Raw genomic sequence first — 17,746 nt, 5'->3', positions numbered from 1 at the left:
TGAGAGAGAGAGAGAGAGAATGTTATCCTAGGGAAGTGTTTATTTGGCAGGGCACTTTTTGTTGTGATACCTAGGTCTTACACAGCTTTGAGCTTTGAAAGAGAGAGAGAGAGAGAGAGAGAGAGAGAGAGAGAGAGAGAGAGAGAGTTAACCAAGTCCCTTGGTAAAGAGAAGAGATTTTACCAAAGAATGACATTACCAAACAGTTGATTCCCCAAAATGAAAATAAATATTATATAGTATTTTACTCTGCATTTCTACTCAAAAACTAAACAGAGACCATTTCTTCGAATCTCCAACTATATATATATCTCACTATTCCCAGCCTTCAACTTCAAAGTTCCCAGGTGGAAAGGTGAAACGGTCCTTTCTGAACGAAACTGCTGTTCGCTGTCTCGAGAATTTCAGGTCTGGGAAAGTTTTTTTCTGTCGCCTCCAAAGTTTTTCCTGGGAGAAGTTGGGGCGGGGGGGAACTCCCCCCGTCACCCCTCTTGTGCTGAGAACATTTTTGGAACCTTTAGTTTATAGTTCATAGTTTTCTTATAGTTTAGTTTAGTATTGTAGTTTTGTTTGAATTGAATTGAATATAGAATTTAGGCCAAAACCCAAGCACTGGGATCTACGAGGTCACTCAGAGCTTGAATGGAAATTGACAGTAAAAGATTTGAAAGGTGTAACAGGAGGAAAACCTTTCACAGATGCACTATGAATCAATTGTTAGGAGAGTTTCGAGGACAGTAAGATGGAAGAAAGAGAATATGAAAGGAGGTACAGTAAAAGGAACGAAAGGGATTGAAGATTTGCAATGAAGAAGAAGGTGTATCATTTCTCATTATTCAAGTTCTAAATCTCTTTTTTGCTTCTTCGTTTTCAATTTTCATTTCCAGATGAATATTATAATCTCAACTTTGCTTCTGTTATGAAGAAGCTACAAGACTTATTTGTCAGTGACAGTGTATCCTTTTCGTTAGGTCATGTGTCTCAGGTCATTCTAAATGACCTGAGAAGAAGCTATTCTTGGTGATAATCTAAACACAGACATAAAAGAATCAGCCTGACATTTGCAAGAATGCGAATCTTGGAGTTGAAATTTCATTGTAAGTAAAATTATTCCTTGAGAGATTTTGGAAGAAAGGATTGATTAGATATTACATAAAAATGACTCATGAGTCAGTCCAGATTAAAACTATATGAAAAGGAATTAGATTATGTCTGAAATTATCATCAAATAATGTTTGAGATGACTGGTACAAGTTTGAGAAGGAAAAATGTGACCTCAGGTATTGTGTGGGAATGTATCTGATATTAACCCCTTTCCAGCGTCCAAACTTTTATGTACACAATAATATCCCGTCTTGAGATTCTGCAAGATTATAATACAACCTTAACCCTCAGTTCTGAGATATGCAATCATAATAATCTCATTTGCATAACTTTTCAGAAGCAGAATCTCATAAAACTTTGATGCGTTTTGGGGGAGAAATACCAACATTGTTTCTGGTCTCCTTAAAAAGTGACCTCAGGGAATATTATATAATTATTATTATTATTTTACGGTCCAGGGAATGACCCTTTCTCTCTCTCTCTCTCTCTCTCTCTCTCTCTCTCTCTCTCTCTCTCTCTCTCTCTCTCTCTCTCCATGAATACAGTATCTCATAATTTACTGAACCAAAACTCAAGAGAGAATTTGAGGCAAAACCTTCCAGCTTCATATTTCTGTCGTGACAGAGACTCAGATGGAATTGGAAGGATTCCAAAGATTCATTTCCCTAGAACGACCTCTCCAAAGTGACCACGGGATGAGGTTGCAAGACCCCAGTCCTATGTCCACGTAGATGGTCAGTGAGGTTCATGTGGCACTGATAATAATTAGATTCAATCTAATATGGCTTCTCGTTCGGTGTATCTGGGGCGTTTGATGCCAAATATGATTATGGAGGTTCTATATTATATTTCGTCGAGATGGATTATGATGCCAAGCCCCATTTGGCGAAACAGTAGGAAGAAAGTGAGGAAGATCGAAGCCAAATCTTCCTCAAGGAGGAATCGACCGTCCACCTGCCTCGCCAACAGAAGACTGACGGATCTCGCGTTGGTTCTTCTTCTTCTTCTTCCTCTTCTTCTTCCTCTTTGAGTTTCTTCTGTGATTCTGAGGCACTGGGAGGGAAGGAAGGCTTGCAGGATGGGGTGGAGGGTGGAGGGGGAGGAGGGCCGTTGCAAAGATATGCAACAGGTCAGCGATTTCCTTCTGGTGGAATGGAAGATGGAATATCAGGTTTCTAAAGCAGAAATCGAGAGAATATTTTGGGTACATGAGTTGTCTCTGGAGATGAATCGAGTGAATGCCCACTGCCATATTCATTCTTGACGTGCCCCCACCCACCCCCCTGCCCCCCGCCCCCCAACACACACAGAACGAAACCACCCCACAATTAAAACTTTTCATGACAATATTCTGAATTGTGTCTCAAACCTCCAGAGGAGAATTACACGCAAAGTTCCCTGATAAATATTAAGCCAGTCAAATTACGGCCTTTCCACTAAACAACAAACGTAATTACACTCCGTAATTATGTTCCAGAATGTTTGCTGTTAATTACGGTTTGTGTTATTGGGCCTAAATTGGTGGGCATTAAGCAAGATGGTAGAATATTTGTGATTGTTATCAGAGATTCGGTTTTATTGGGAAAAGCTGGTTGCACTCACAAAGGAATACTTAATATGGAAATTGCTATAAAGAGAGAGAGAGAGAGAAATGTACATCGAATGAATGGCTCACTGATTAACGGGTGGAGAGAGAGAGAGAGAGAGAGAGAGAGAGAGAGAGAGAGAGAGAGAGAGAGAGAGCATTTGCCGTCCCAAGTCAGCCTGGAACAAAGCGACGTAATCCTATCAAACTTCCTTTGTTCAATTTCCATTCAAACTCATTTGTGATGGAATCAGCGAACGGTTGACAGAGCTCTCTAAATCCTCCGGTTCTGAATTGCTTCTATTCATGGGAACACAGAGGAGAGTGGAAAGTAACAATGGACACTCCAGACTTCTAATGGAAAGGCGTTGAGACTTTCATTGACTGTCCGCCCTCGGATCTCAAAAACCACTAAGGCTAGAGGGCTGCAAATTGGTATGTTGACCATCCACCCTCCAGTCATCAGATGTACCAAATTGCAGCCCTCTAGCCTCGATAGTTTTTATTCAATTTAGGGTTAAAGTTTCATGGGCCGCGGCTCATACAGCATTATACCGAGACCGCCGAAAGATAGACCTTCGGTGGCCTTGATGATTATGATACGCTGTACAGAAAACCCGATTGCGCCGAAGAAACTTCAAGTAGAGCATTTACCAAATCATGTTTACATATATATATATATATAAACATATATATATATATATATATATATATATATATATATATATATATATATATATATATATATATATATATATATATCCCCCTGACTGAATTACAGTATTTAAAATAGAATTCCTGTTTATTCCTTTAAAATTTTTAAGCTGTAAAAGATATTGAAAGGAATTACCAGGAAATTTATATATTTTTTATTATAAATTTCGTGATGTTTATCTCCTGTCCTCTTGACTTTTGGGGGTGGGGGTTTGGGGGTCTGAGAATTTCGTTAATGTTTGAGTGGGCCAAATTGCTACGGTTATTTTAGGGGGCAGTTCGGGAAAGTGAATCATTATTATGTAATGGGTTGTTTTCTCTCTCTCTCTCTCTCTCTCTCTCTCTCTCTATTAATCAATAACCCATTCCTTCTATGTGCATTCTCTCTCTCTCTCTCTCTCTCTCTCTCTCTCCATTAATCAATAACCCATTCATCCTATGTGCATTTCTCTCTCTCTCTCTCTCTCTCTCTCTCTCTCTCTCTCTCTCTCTCTCTCTTGTACCAAAAATCAGAGAGAGAGAGAGAGAGAGAGAGAGAGAGAGATACCATTACCCAATTACCACTAAAAGAATTTTAAACCTGGTTCGTATAGCACAAAATTACCTCCTCAGTTAGTCGACGCCCCTGGAACCTAATCCCCATCAACAGCATTCCACAGACAAAAGGGTTCATAATTCAAGGTTCATAACAAAGGGGTCATAAACGCCAAAAAGCGTCATCATAACAAAAGGGGGTTCACATAAACAAAAGCATCAGCAACGTCTCAATTACCTTGGTCATTGCAAAACAAATTCTTCATTTTCTTCTTCTTCTTCTTCTCCTTCCAGGAAAAACTTCTGGTCGCGTTTGGGTTACGAGTTGGAATGAGTTGGAATGGAATGGGAATGACGTCGCATTACGAAGTAATTAGCGTTTGTAATGCGTCGTTAAAATGGAGGATGATGGGGTTGTCTCTGTGTGTGTGAGAGAGAGAGAGAGAGAGAGAGAGAGAGAGAGAGAGAGAGATTGAAACTAGTAGCCTTCAAGCCACGAAATATTCCATGTCTTGATGATTATTCTAAAGAATAATAAAAATATGTATTTTCTGCAAGAGAGAGAGAGAGAGAGAGAGAGAGAGAGAGAGAGAGAGAGAGAGAGAGAGAGAGAGAGAGAGAGAGAGATTGAAAATAGTAGCCTTCAAGCCACGAAATATCCCATATCTTGAAAATTCTTAAGGAAATTAAAAATATGTGCATAACTTCTGTGAGTCAAAGAGAGAGAGAGAGAGAGAGAGAGAGAGAGAGAGAGAGAGAGAGAGAGAGAGAGAGAGAGAGAGGGACAGTAAAACATCCTTAGCCCTGGCATTCAGGACGAAGACGAGGTGCCCTTGGAGTAAGGTTTAATCTCAATCTCCTTTAGTATCTGAGCTCCCCAGAATGGATAAGCCTCTTAAGAACACATGACCATCCATATACATTTAAGGGGAGAGGTTCCTTTAAAGGGGGCAGCCCCATTTGCGAGGATGTTAGGACTAAAAGCCCTCACACTGCTCCCCCTTGCCACCCCCAAAAAAGGCCTGCACTGTACCTTGAGGCTTGAGAGTGGTTGTAGAGTACAGACAATAAACTTCTGGACTATACTTGGAATCTGGAAGTTTCCCAGAGTGACCCCCTTTCACTTAGAAAGTTCTGGAGAAAGTCTGTTTGTGGCGTCGCAAAAGGAGTGGGTAATGGTAAATATTTAGCTTTGTAAGCCTCAGTTTATTCAGTGGCTCCTTTCACTTGGAGAGTTCAGGAGAAAGTGTTCGTGGCGTCACAAAAGGAGTGGGAAATATTTCAAATCTAACTTTGTAAACCTCAGTTGATCCAGTGGCTCCTTTCACTTAGAAAGTGCAGGAGAAAGTCTGTCTGTGGCGTCACAAAAGGAGTGGGAAATAGTACAAATTTAAATCTGTAAATGTCATTTTTTAGAATTCTGGGACCTAAATTTTGGGGGCCTTTTTGACCCTAAAATACCTTTAAAAATAAAGTTATATATAACTCAGGTACTGAAACTACCAATCTTTGACATATTGTAAATCAAGAAAGATATATTTTGAGTGAAAATACTCTTCAAATTATAATAATATCGATTTTCCCACATAGATCATTCTGAACTTCTGTTGACAATCCAGTACAGATTCTTCTTCTTCTTCTCCTGATTCCTAAAAGTGAGACGCAGCCTGGCTTTCAGAACTGACCGATTCATCGGCAGGATGAATCGAATTGAGATTGATGGCCGCCGTTCTATCGACTGTGAAGGGATTGATCGACGCAGAAGCGATAAAAGGCATCAGTTTTGAATCGAACAGAGAGAGAGAGATTCTGACGCCATGAGTCTACTAAGAGCTTTGGTGAGCGATCACTGAAATGATTCCGATTTGGAAGTTTCTCTCGCGGTTAAATCCATTCAAAATCGAATACTGTGAGGTAGAAAGACTTTAAATAGAGATAAAGTTCAAGATAAAGTTAAAGGATTAAAGACTTTATGATTATATCCAGTAAAAAGATTCATATCAGCCTGAGGAACTTCGTACTAAACACGGCGTTCCAGAGGAGATTCCTCCATGTTTAGCACAACCCAAAGTAGCACCAGTTAATGTCCTCGTATTGACATTTTTATTGCCATTTGCCGAAGCTCCTTATCCATAACGCCGCACGCACACGTGCCCCTGCCTTCTCTGCATTTAAATGAGTGGCAGGTAATCCAGAATATAAAATCTCCCATAAAACGAGACGTCTCTTGTTTTACGGCGCAATAAAAACCCCAAAATGGCTCCTGTTGAAAGTTGCATCGGCCTAAAACTGTCTTCGCTCCGAGGCTCAGTTTTAGACTCAATTTCTCCCCTCGAAGGTACATTATTATGAAACTTACAATGGTTTTCAACCAGTGGCTTCATTTCAGGTTTTTATTTTGGGGGGGCGAAGGTATAGAACCCCCCAGAACCCCTCCAAAATGACGGTCCTGCTTAGAACATTCATAAAAGTGTCAGGATTCATATATCATTATTATTTCAAAGGCTAGGAGGGCAAAACAAGTTTTGGATGGGCCATATCAGTGTCTTGAGGGGGGCAAGTGCCCCCCACAAGACCCCCCAAGCGATGCCCCTGCTTCAAACATTCATAAAAGAGTACTCCCTCTCTCTTTAAGGTTAGGTCTAAGGCTCCCATTCTGATACCAGATGCCTTCATGGAAGAGGCTATTTTTCCATTAATAAGTTCACAATTTCCAAAGTTATTCTTGCATTCTATTCTTTATTCCTTATTCCTGCCTCTTCTTCCTTCCCTCTACCTCTTCTTCCTTCCCTCTACCTCTTATTCGCCCTGATTTTAATCAGACCTCTTCCAAAATCGCCTCTGTAAGAGATGGGTCTAGCGTTGCCACCGTCCAATCTCCTATTATCTTTCCACTATGGCTTCTCCTGAAGCCTTCAGATAAACCCTTATCGATAATTTGTATTGGATCTCTCTCTCTCTCTCTCTCTCTCTCTCTCTCTCTCTCTCTCTCTCTCTCTCTCTCTCTCTCAAAGGGAATTAATCTCAGTCTTCAGGTTGCCAAACAAACGTTCAAAATCTTTTACGCTTCGCCATTGAAATATCGACACTTTATCTCTATTCCTGTCGAGGCAGAGAACTATTTTTTCTTCTCTCCTGAAGGGTGTATGTAAAGGGCAAAGGGCAAAGGGCACGATGACCTATTACTCTTCGAAGATGCACCACTAGCAGAAGCGACGCCGCGGATTCATTTCAATCAATCAAGAGTGACAGAAAGTGAGAGAGTGATTGGCAGGTTGGAACCAATTTTAAGTTTTGGTGAGAATTTTTCATTTTATTTTTATATATATATACAATAATTGGGTTACACTCTCTCTCTCTCTCTCTCTCTCTCTCTCTCTCTCTCTCTCTCTCTCTCTCTCTCTCTCTCTCTCTCTCTCACTGACTGAACAGAGCTGGAATTCCATTTCTTTCAATAAATTTTCTTCGAAAAGATTCTCTGTCAGGAAAAAAATAGTTGGTGGCAAATTTAGAGAGAGAGCGAGAGAGAGAAACGAGAGAGAGAGGGAGAGAGAGAGAGAGAGAGACAGAGAGAGAGAGAGAGAGAGAGAGAGAGAGAGAGGGAGAGAGAGAGAGAATAAAGCAAGTGCTTATCTCACAAAGCATTCTACCAACACGTTTAGCAAACGGGTCCAGAACTACAAAATAAATAAAAATAGAAATATTGCAGGAATTCCTTCTCTCTCCATTGCACCGAAATGCAATAGTGCATTGCTTCCCCGAACGATTTTGTCTTTTGCATAGGAATGCAATTTAGTCTACGAGGGGGGAGGGGGGAGGAAGTCACCCCTCCCCTTCCCCCCATCCCCGCCCCTGCACCTCCTGAAGTCAGGTCTCTGAAAATCAGAGTTAGAAGACAGAGGATTGTTTTTTTCTCTTCCTTCCGGAAAAGTAGGACCATTTAAAGGCAATTATTTTTTTTGGGGGTGCCAGGGGGCGTTGCACCCTTTGTTTCGAAGGCAACAATTTGTATTTCTTTATATATGAATACAGTATTGTTATGTAATAGATGAACTCGTGTGTAATTCGTATTCATTCTTGTACTGCGTGAATGATATTCTTATGCAAATGAGGCTGTTTGGAAATCAAGTGTGTTATTTATGTTTAGGAACACTTGTTTTGCCTGAGAGAGAGAGAGAGAGAGAGAGAGAGAGAGAGAGAGAGAGAGAGAGAGAGAGAAAGCAAGATTTCATCTTGCAAATGTATCACATTGAAAGGTTCTGGACTCGATGAATACTAACTTGTACCCAAAAAAATTACAAAAAAAAAGAGAGAGAGAGAGAGAGAGAGAGAGAGAGAGAGAGAGAGAGAGAGAGAGAGAGAGAGAGAGAGAGAGAGAGAGAGAGGTCATTCTTCTTCCCACTATGTCATATATTTCATCATGAGGAATGTCGTCATTTTTCCTCACTTATTGTCTTCATCGCTTTTTAGGGGTCCTTGCTTTGGCCCGGTGGGCCAAATTCTTTACGATGCCCAAATACTTTTCCCACCCCTGGGCAGCCCGAGGAAATAAATTTATTTTGTTCTTTCTTTAAAAACTCAGAATTTATTGTTTGCTACGTTGTTTTTTGGGGTGAAGTTGAGCTCTCTCTCTCTCTCTCTCTCTCTCTCTCTCTCTCTCTCTCTCTCTCTCTCTCTCTCTCTCTCTATGATATTTTTACAATTCTGTCAAGATGAAAGTCTAATATTCATTGCTTTGCTGAATAAGGTCATTCTCTGAGAGAGAGAGAGAGAGAGAGAGAGAGAGAGAGAGAGAGAGAGAGAGAGGTGTCATTATCTCCCACCATCATTATTGTCTGAGCATCACAAAGTAACACAAAACGAGGACTTCCCATTACTTCTTGGAAGAAGAAGAAAACGAAACAGTCTTCTCTCTCTCTCTCTCTCTCTCTCTCTCTACATATATATATATATGGCGTCACAAAGGCTACGGTCACAAACGCCGGGAATGTGTGTTTTAGAAAAAAAACCATCTCTCTAAAGGAAGGAAGTAGTTTGGGAAATATAAGAGAGGGGACATTCACGCGTGAGGGACTCTCTCTCTCTCTCTCTCTCTCTCTCTCTCTCTCTCTCTCTCTCTCTCTCTCTCTCTCTCTCTTTGTCGAAAGGAAGCATCCGAGGGTGACGGTGAAAGGCGGAGAAAGTGGAAGGGAAAGAGTTTTGTCTTTCTCTACCCGTAGAGGAAAAGAATTGGGTCTCTCTCTCTCTCTCTCTCTCTCTCTCTCTCTCTCTCTCTCTCTCTCTCTTTAGCTATTTATCTACTTATTTATCTTTCTTTCTTTCTCCTCTCCTATCTCTCTCTCTCTCTCTCTCTCTCTCTCTCTCTCTCTCTCTCTCTCTATCTATCTATCTATCTATCTATCTATCTATTTATCTATCTTTCTTTCTACCCTTCTCTCTCTCTCTCTCTCTCTCTCTCAATAAATATATATATACAGAGAGAGAGAGAGAGTCTATATATATATATATATATATATATATATATATATATAGAGAGAGAGAGAGAGAGAGAGAGAGAGAGAGAGAGAGAGAGAGAGAGAGAGAGAGAGAGAGGCTCAGAATCACAATGCAAAAATATCAAATTCCACAACGACCAGCAGCCCTATTTAGAACATAAAATTCACCAGCAACAAAACCACCTATTTCAATATTCATCTAATTCCGCGTATTTACATTCCAGTTTTATACATCTGTTTGTTTACAAACAAACAAAAGCCCCTCGGTTCCAGCGTTTGTTTATTTTGAGGTTTATTTTCTGGTTTTTTTTTTTATGTTTTTTGGGGACTCAAACCTGTTAGTTTGGTTTCGTTGTCCATTATTCATTGCTGTTGATTTATTCATGTTATACAACGATGCTTGTGTAGGTTCTCAGTTTGGTGGTTGATGTGGATGAATAACTAGGCTTGTTATTCATTTTTCTGTCAACATTAATTTCTGGGTTATATATTATGAATGATTACCAATGTCATTCATTTTTTTTTGTAAAAAGATATTCTCGAGGTGTTCACTATGAATAACTATCTCTGTCATTCATTCGTTTGTAAAAGTAATTTAAGAGTTATACATCATGAATAACAACTCCTGCTATTAGTTTTTTTGTAAAAGATGTTCTGAGTTATACATCATGAATAACAACTCCTGTTATTCATTTGAATGTAAAAGTGAGTTCTGTGGTTCCTTATTCCTGGGTTATATCAAAAACTTTTTTAATGATAAATATAAACTCTCAGGAAAGGGGAGGAACATTAGGAGAGAGAGAGAGAGAGAGAGAGAGAGAGAGAGAGAGAGAGAGAGAGAGAGAGAGAGAGAGAGAGACCATCAAACAGTTTGTAATAATCATTTCCTTAAATAATACCCCCTAACGAGTCACTCACCATGACTTCATTTCCATAAATAACCCCCTTCTCAATGAACACTTACCTCCTGTATCAATCCCCACTCCATTCTAACATTCCCCCCTTCGATACCCATATCAGAAGATCCCAGATTGCCACTCCCATCAGCCCCTGGGGAGAGGCGAACCCTAGAATCCAAGATTCTCTTCAGAATCAAAATAAAGTTTCAATTCGATCAGCGGCTCCATCTGTTGCCCTTTATTTTCTGCAGGCTACAAATTACCCGGACAGCTTCCAGGCGGATTCGAATCGATGCTAACGGCAGTTTTATTGGGACAAATTGGGGGTCTGTGGCCCCTCTAGGGAATGGAAGGTCGCCCTTAATTGCTTCTCACACTAGGGCCTGGGTGGAGTTTGTTCTAATATTTTTTTTTTTTTTTTATTTTATTTATTTTCGAAGGAGTGATGGCGTGGGAATAACTGATCAGGTTCATCTTAGATTATCTAACTTATTCAAATTATCTTAGATTATTTAAAATTAGTTTTAATTTTATTGAACAATTTCATAAAGGATTTGCTAGTTTTAAACTGAAATCACAATTGTCATCTCAATATTATTTATCTATCAGTCCTTTTGAAAACTTTTAGGACGCAGGACCCACCAGATTCGGACACGAATATAATCCCAACTTGGGGATATATAAAAAGAATTATATTCACGAAAGTAACAACAAGATAATTAAGCCAAAAAACGAACATAAAAAACTATTTCTTACTATTTTTCATTTCTGCAAAATGAGAAACTCACTGACCCCCAACAAAATTCGTGTGTCCTCCCCAAATTAAGTCAACGAGGGCCAGAGTTATTACCTAAAAGACAGGACCTGAGGGCCATGTATCATATCCACATTAATTCATGGACCCTGAGACCATAAATTACGAAGGGCAATTATCTCCCATGACGCCGAGTTTCCCCGAGAACATCGCCATGAATAAGAGAGCCAGTGATTCACTTTGAATAACTGAGGCACCCAATTTCATTTTTAGGGACCTCCCTCGGGCCTTATGCCGGCGCTGGGAGGCCACGCCAGTGCCCGGGAATTGAAACAGACTCTTGATCAAAATTTATGATTATGACGGTGTGAGTTGGAGAATGAATTAGCTAAGTGGTATTCCAGAGGATTGAAGATGGAAATTATTAATATAACAGAGAGTTATAGAGTAATGTCTGGACGATATTAAAATCGATAAATGATAAACATGGACGTTTATTGATAGATTTAGTCTTCTCTGAATTAAACGCAGCTTCTCAATTGAATCGCTTCGACTGAAACTTGTTCTTCGAATGTTACGGGGACCCGATCTCCAATCCTGCTACACAGGGCAACCTTTCCAGGATGCAAATCGACCCCCCTTACCCACCCACCCCCACTTCTTCCCTCAGGCGCCTATCGATGAATTATCCGATACTGGAGAATACTATTGACTGCCATCAATCTATAATGCATTGAAGGCTCGGCTAAGCTGCTGTGTGCATTGAAAGCTGTTCATTCATTCAAGCGAGTGACATCTTCTGTCGATGGGGACGAAGACTTCGTTTCATCCTGACCCCGTCGGGGGAGGTGAGGTCCAGTCAGGTGGTGATGCCACGGGTCAGGTATTGATTGACCTCATCTCCAGCCTCAGGGGAGGTCAGGGGAGGGAGAGAGAGAGAGGTAGTGTTGAGAGGTAGGGAGGTGTCAATACCGATTGCTCACTTCTCAAATAACTTTAGTTCTTGGACCAATTTTTTATGTTTTATTTTATTTGTTGACATTTCTAGAGATGTGAATTACAAATCATATATATATATATATATATATATATATATATATATATATATATATATATATATATATATATATATATATATATATATATATATATGAGAGAGAGAGAGAGAGAGAGAGAGAGAGAGAGGGGAGAGAGAGAGAGAGAGAGAGGGAGAGAGAGAGAGAGATGACCTTTCTGCTGGGTCTTGTGATCGTCTGAGAGAGAGAGAGAGAGAGAGAGAGAGAGGTAACCTCATCTTTTATCCACCAGCAGGTCTTGTGGAAACAAAAGTTTAGGGAAGGAGGAGACTGGAGAAAGACAAAAACCAGAGCTTTATAAACCAATTCTAAACCACCAAATGATTTCAGTTCAATAAATGATATGAAGTAATGTTTCTCAAATCAAAATAAGCCGATAAAAATAAACTTAATGAAGAACCAACACACAAAAAAATGCATTATATATAACAAAGTATCTAGATATTAGGCCAGTATTACGTCATCAGGGTTCAATGTGACGTCATCTGGTCTCACTGTGACGTCATCTGGATCCCTCAAGAACTCGCAACATCTGTCGAGGCATAATAACTTTCCTTTACTTCTCTCTCTCTCTCTCTCTCTCTCTCTCTCTCTCTCTCTCTCTCTCTCTCTCTCTGGAAACTTCCGCACTTGTCCTGAGGGCCTTTGAATACTACAGCAAGTTGCAGAGTTCATTTCATAAACCACAGTTTGATTTTTTCTAAGGTTGTTTGAGGCAACTTGGCTCATCTGAATGTGAGATACTTCCGTAACTGGGACACAAAAGTGTCCCTCTCGTGCTCTGCTGTCCTGGAGTTCCACACAAGAAGAAGAAGAAGAAGAACAACAACAACAAAAGCAAGATTAAGAATTAGAGGGGAAAGTTCTGAAACAATAATTATGCTCTTGTGTTTGGAAGTGAAGTAGTTTGGACTCTATTTTAATTTAATACGTATATATGTCTGTATATGTATATGTATATATATATATATATATATATATATATATATATATATATATATATATATATATATATATATATATATATAGTATATATATACATATATATGAGGCATTCAGCATTAGAAGGGCATCTCGCCACCAAAAAAATTTTTGAGTTATAAGCCATCAAGTTTTGAAAATTCAACCTACTCTAATTTCTTAATTTTTCAAGATACAAAGTTGAAATTTGTATGAGATGAAGTATTTGCAATCAGGAATAGAATACCATGCATAAAAAAATTATAGTTCTAACCCCAACCCCCTTTTTTAGGGTAAAAAGAGGGATTATTTTAAAGCTGATCAGGCGAAGAACTCCATTTTCAAAAGTTGGGGTGAGATACGACCTTCTATTGCTGAATGCCTGATGTATACATAAAAAATATTGTATATATTGTATACTACGAGTATTTTCATACCTTTAAACAGTATTGTAGCGTATTACCTCGTAGAATTTTATTGATATATAAAAAAATTCCAACTAAGCAAAATTATACTGACATAATATCACTTCTTAAACATCAAACAAATTCTTCTTCATCTTCCATATGATTGAAATATCACTTTCTGCAAGGGAAAATTAACACTAATAGCAGAATAGCATTCATTAGCATTGTTAATGATCATAATAACAACAATTCATTTCGAGGTATTTGTGAACTGGTTATTAATTATGACAATGCAAATTTGATTTGGTGATGACGAGAGAGAGATAATATGTATGTGTATATATATTCATTTCTATCAAGTTAGATATCAAACCACATTAATCATTTGCATATGTTAATTACATGATTTATGGCTAAAACATGTTAATGTTAATTGTATATATATATATATATATATATATATATATATATATATATATATATATATATATATATATATATATATATATATAATCAAAACTACAAACGTCCTTTAATATCCAATTCACTCTACCTCGGAAGTAATATATTTTCATATATGTTACGAAGGGAATTTTAGGTGATAATAAGTCCACCGTCCCGTGGGATCGAACCAGCGACGGACGGGGAATCAGGACTACAGTGACACACTAACCAGTCGGCCACAAAGAGAGGTATAAATGAATACCATCTCCCATCAGCCCACCCGTCGAACTCAGGTGTTTTTGCGTTTGGAGGCGATATCCACCACCTCTGCCATGTTGGCGTGTAGTGCGTTTGTCGCATGTAGCCATATTATGACTATTTATCACATCACCGTGATTCATATACAATCAAAAGCTACAAACGTCCTTTAATATCAATTCACTCTACCTCCGGAAGTAATATATTTTCATATATGTTACCGAAGGAATTTTAGGTGATAATAAGTCCACCGTCCGTGGGATCGAACCAGCGACGGACGGGAATCAGGACTCTGATGACACACTAACCAGTCGGCCACAAGAGAGGTATAAATGAATACCATCTCCCATCAGCCCACCCGTCGAACTCAGGTGTTTTGCGTTTGGAGGCGATATCCACCCACCTCTGCCATGTTGGCGTGTAGTGCGTTTGTCGCATGCGTAGCCATATTATGACTATTTATCACATCACCGTGATTCATATACAATCAAAAGCTACAAACGTCCTTTAATATCCAATTCACTCTACCTCGGAAGTAATATATTTTCATATATGTTACGAAGAAATTTTAGGTGATAATAAGTCCACCGTCCGTGGGATCGAACCAGCGACGGACGGGAATCAGGACTTCTGATGACACACTAACCAGTCGGCCACAAGAGGTATAAATGAATACCATCTCCCATCAGCCCACCCCGTCGAACTCAGGTGTTTTGCGTTTGGAGGCGATATCCACCCACCTCTGCCATGTTGGCGTGTAGTGCGTTTGTCGCGCGTAGCCATATTATGACTATTTATCACATCACCGTGATTCATATACAATCGAAAGCTACAAACGTCCTTTAATATCCAATTCACTCTACCTCGGAGTAATATATTTTCATATATGTTACGAAGAAATTTTAGGTGATAATAAGTCCACCGTCCGTGGGATCGAACCAGCGACGGACGGGGAATCAGGACTTCAGTGACACTAACCAGTCGGCCACAAGAGGGTATAAATGAATACCATCTCCCATCAGCCCACCGTCGAACTCAGGTGTTTTGCGTTTTGAGGCGATATCCACCCACCTCTGCCATGTTGGCGTGTAGTGCGTTTGTCTGCGTAGCCATATTATGACTATTTATCACATCACCGTGATTCATATACAATCAAAAGCTACAAACGTCCTTTAATATCAATTCACTCTGCACTCAGGAAGGTAATATATTTTCATATATGTTGCCGAAGGGGATTTTTAGGTGATAATAAGTCCCATCGCCAGGATAACCAGCGACGGATCCGGGGAATCAGACCACAGTGACACACTAACCAGTCGGCCACAAGAGATGGGAGATGGTATTCATTTATACCTCCTTGTGGCCGACTGGTTAGTGTCACTGTAGTCCTGATTCCCCGTCCGTCGCTGGTTCGATCCCACGGGACGGTGGACTTATTATCACCTAAAATTCCTCTTCGGTAACATATATGAAAATATATTACTTCCGAGGTAGAGTGAATTGATATTAAAGGACGTTTGTAGCTTTTTGATTGTATATGAATCACGGTGATGTGATAAATAGTCATAATATGGCTACGCGCGACAAACGCACTACACGCCAACATGGCAGAGGTGGGTGATATCGCCTCCAAACGCAAAACACCTGAGTTCGACGGGTGGGCTGATGGGAGATGGTATTCATTTATACCTCTTGTGGCCGACTGGTTAGTGTGTCACTGTAGTCCTGATTCCCCGTCCGTCGCTGGTTCGATCCCACGGACGGTGGACTTATTATCACCTAAAATTCCCCTTCGGTAACATATATGAAAATATATTACTTCCGAGGTAGAGTGAATTGGATATTAAAGGACGTTTGTAGCTTTCGATTGTATATGAATCACGGTGATGTGATAAATAGTCATAATATGGCTACGCGGCGACAAACGCACTACACGCCAACATGGCAGAGGTGGGTGGATATCGTCTCCAAACGCAAAACACCTGAGTTTGACGGGTGGGCTGATGGGAGATGGTATTCATTTATACCTCTTGTGGCCGACTGGTTAGTGTGTCACTGTAGTCCTGATTCCCCGTCCGTCGCTGGTTCGATCCCACGGGACGGTGGACTTATTACCACCTAAAATTCCTTCGGTAACATATATGAAAATATATTACTTCCGAGGTAGAGTGAATTGATATTAAAGGACGTTTGTAGCTTTCGATTGTATATGAATCACGGTGATGTGATAAATAGTCATATTATGGCTTACGTGCGACAAACGCACTACACGCCAACATGGCAGAGGTGGGTGGATATCGCCTCCAAACGCAAAACACCTGAGTTCGACGGGTGGGCTGATGGGAGATGGTATTCATTTATACCTCTCTTTGTGGCCGACTGGTTAGTGTGTCACTGTAGTCCTGATTCCCGTCCGTCGCTGGTTCGATCCCACGGGACGGTGGACTTATTATCACCTAAAAATTCCTCTTCGGTAACATATATGAAAATATATTACTTCCGAGGTAGAGTGAATTGGATATTAAAGGACGTTTGTAGCTTTCTTTGATTGTATATGAATCACGGTGATGTGATAAATAGTCATAATATGGCTACGTGCGACAAACGCACTACACGCCAACATGGCAGAGGTGGGTGGATATCGCTCCAAACGCAAAAACACCTGAGTTCGACGGGTGGGCTGATGGGAGATGGTATTCATTTATACCTCTTTGTGGCCGACTGGTTAGTGTGTCACTGAATCCTGATTCCCCGTCCGTCGCTGGTTCGATCCCACGGACGGTGGACTTATTATCACCTAAAATTCCCTTCGGTAACATATATGAAAAATATATTACTTCCGAGGTAGAGTGAATTGATATTAAAGGACGTTTGTAGCTTTCTGATTGTATATGAATCACGGTGATGTGATAAATAGTCATATATATATATATATATATATATAGTTAACAGGTCTTTGTGGCTAAATTCTGTGCATTTGTCATTTCCAGGTTAAATATCAAATCATATTAACCATTTGCATATGTTAATTACATGATTTATGGCTAAAAACATTAATTATATATATATATATATATATATATATATATATATATATATATATATATATATATATATATTCATTCCTATCAGGTCTTTGGGGTTAAACTCTGACCATTTATCATTTTCAGGTTAGATATCAAATCATATTAACAATTTGCATGTGTTAATGACATGATTTATGGCTAAATCACACTAACGTTAGTTATACATTTATATATAAACATACATATATGCTTTTTAGACGCTTGTGAAAGAGTTGTATCATCACACGACGGCCATGATGGGAGTGGATGGGATTCAATTCTGTCGTCGTCGGTTCAAAATATTTGACGGTAACTTTTTTTGCGTTACGGGGCTGCAAAATACATTCATTTATCACTCGAATATAAATCTATCACCCTCGCCGTGAACACACCACCAATATTGACTTCGTTAGCGATCTAATATTAGATGAATTTTATGAAATTTGTCGAA

This window comes from Macrobrachium rosenbergii, chromosome 35, assembly GCF_040412425.1.
Source record: "Macrobrachium rosenbergii isolate ZJJX-2024 chromosome 35, ASM4041242v1, whole genome shotgun sequence".
Lineage (NCBI taxonomy): Eukaryota > Metazoa > Arthropoda > Malacostraca > Decapoda > Palaemonidae > Macrobrachium > Macrobrachium rosenbergii.
Note: the sequence above shows the minus strand (reverse complement) of the source record.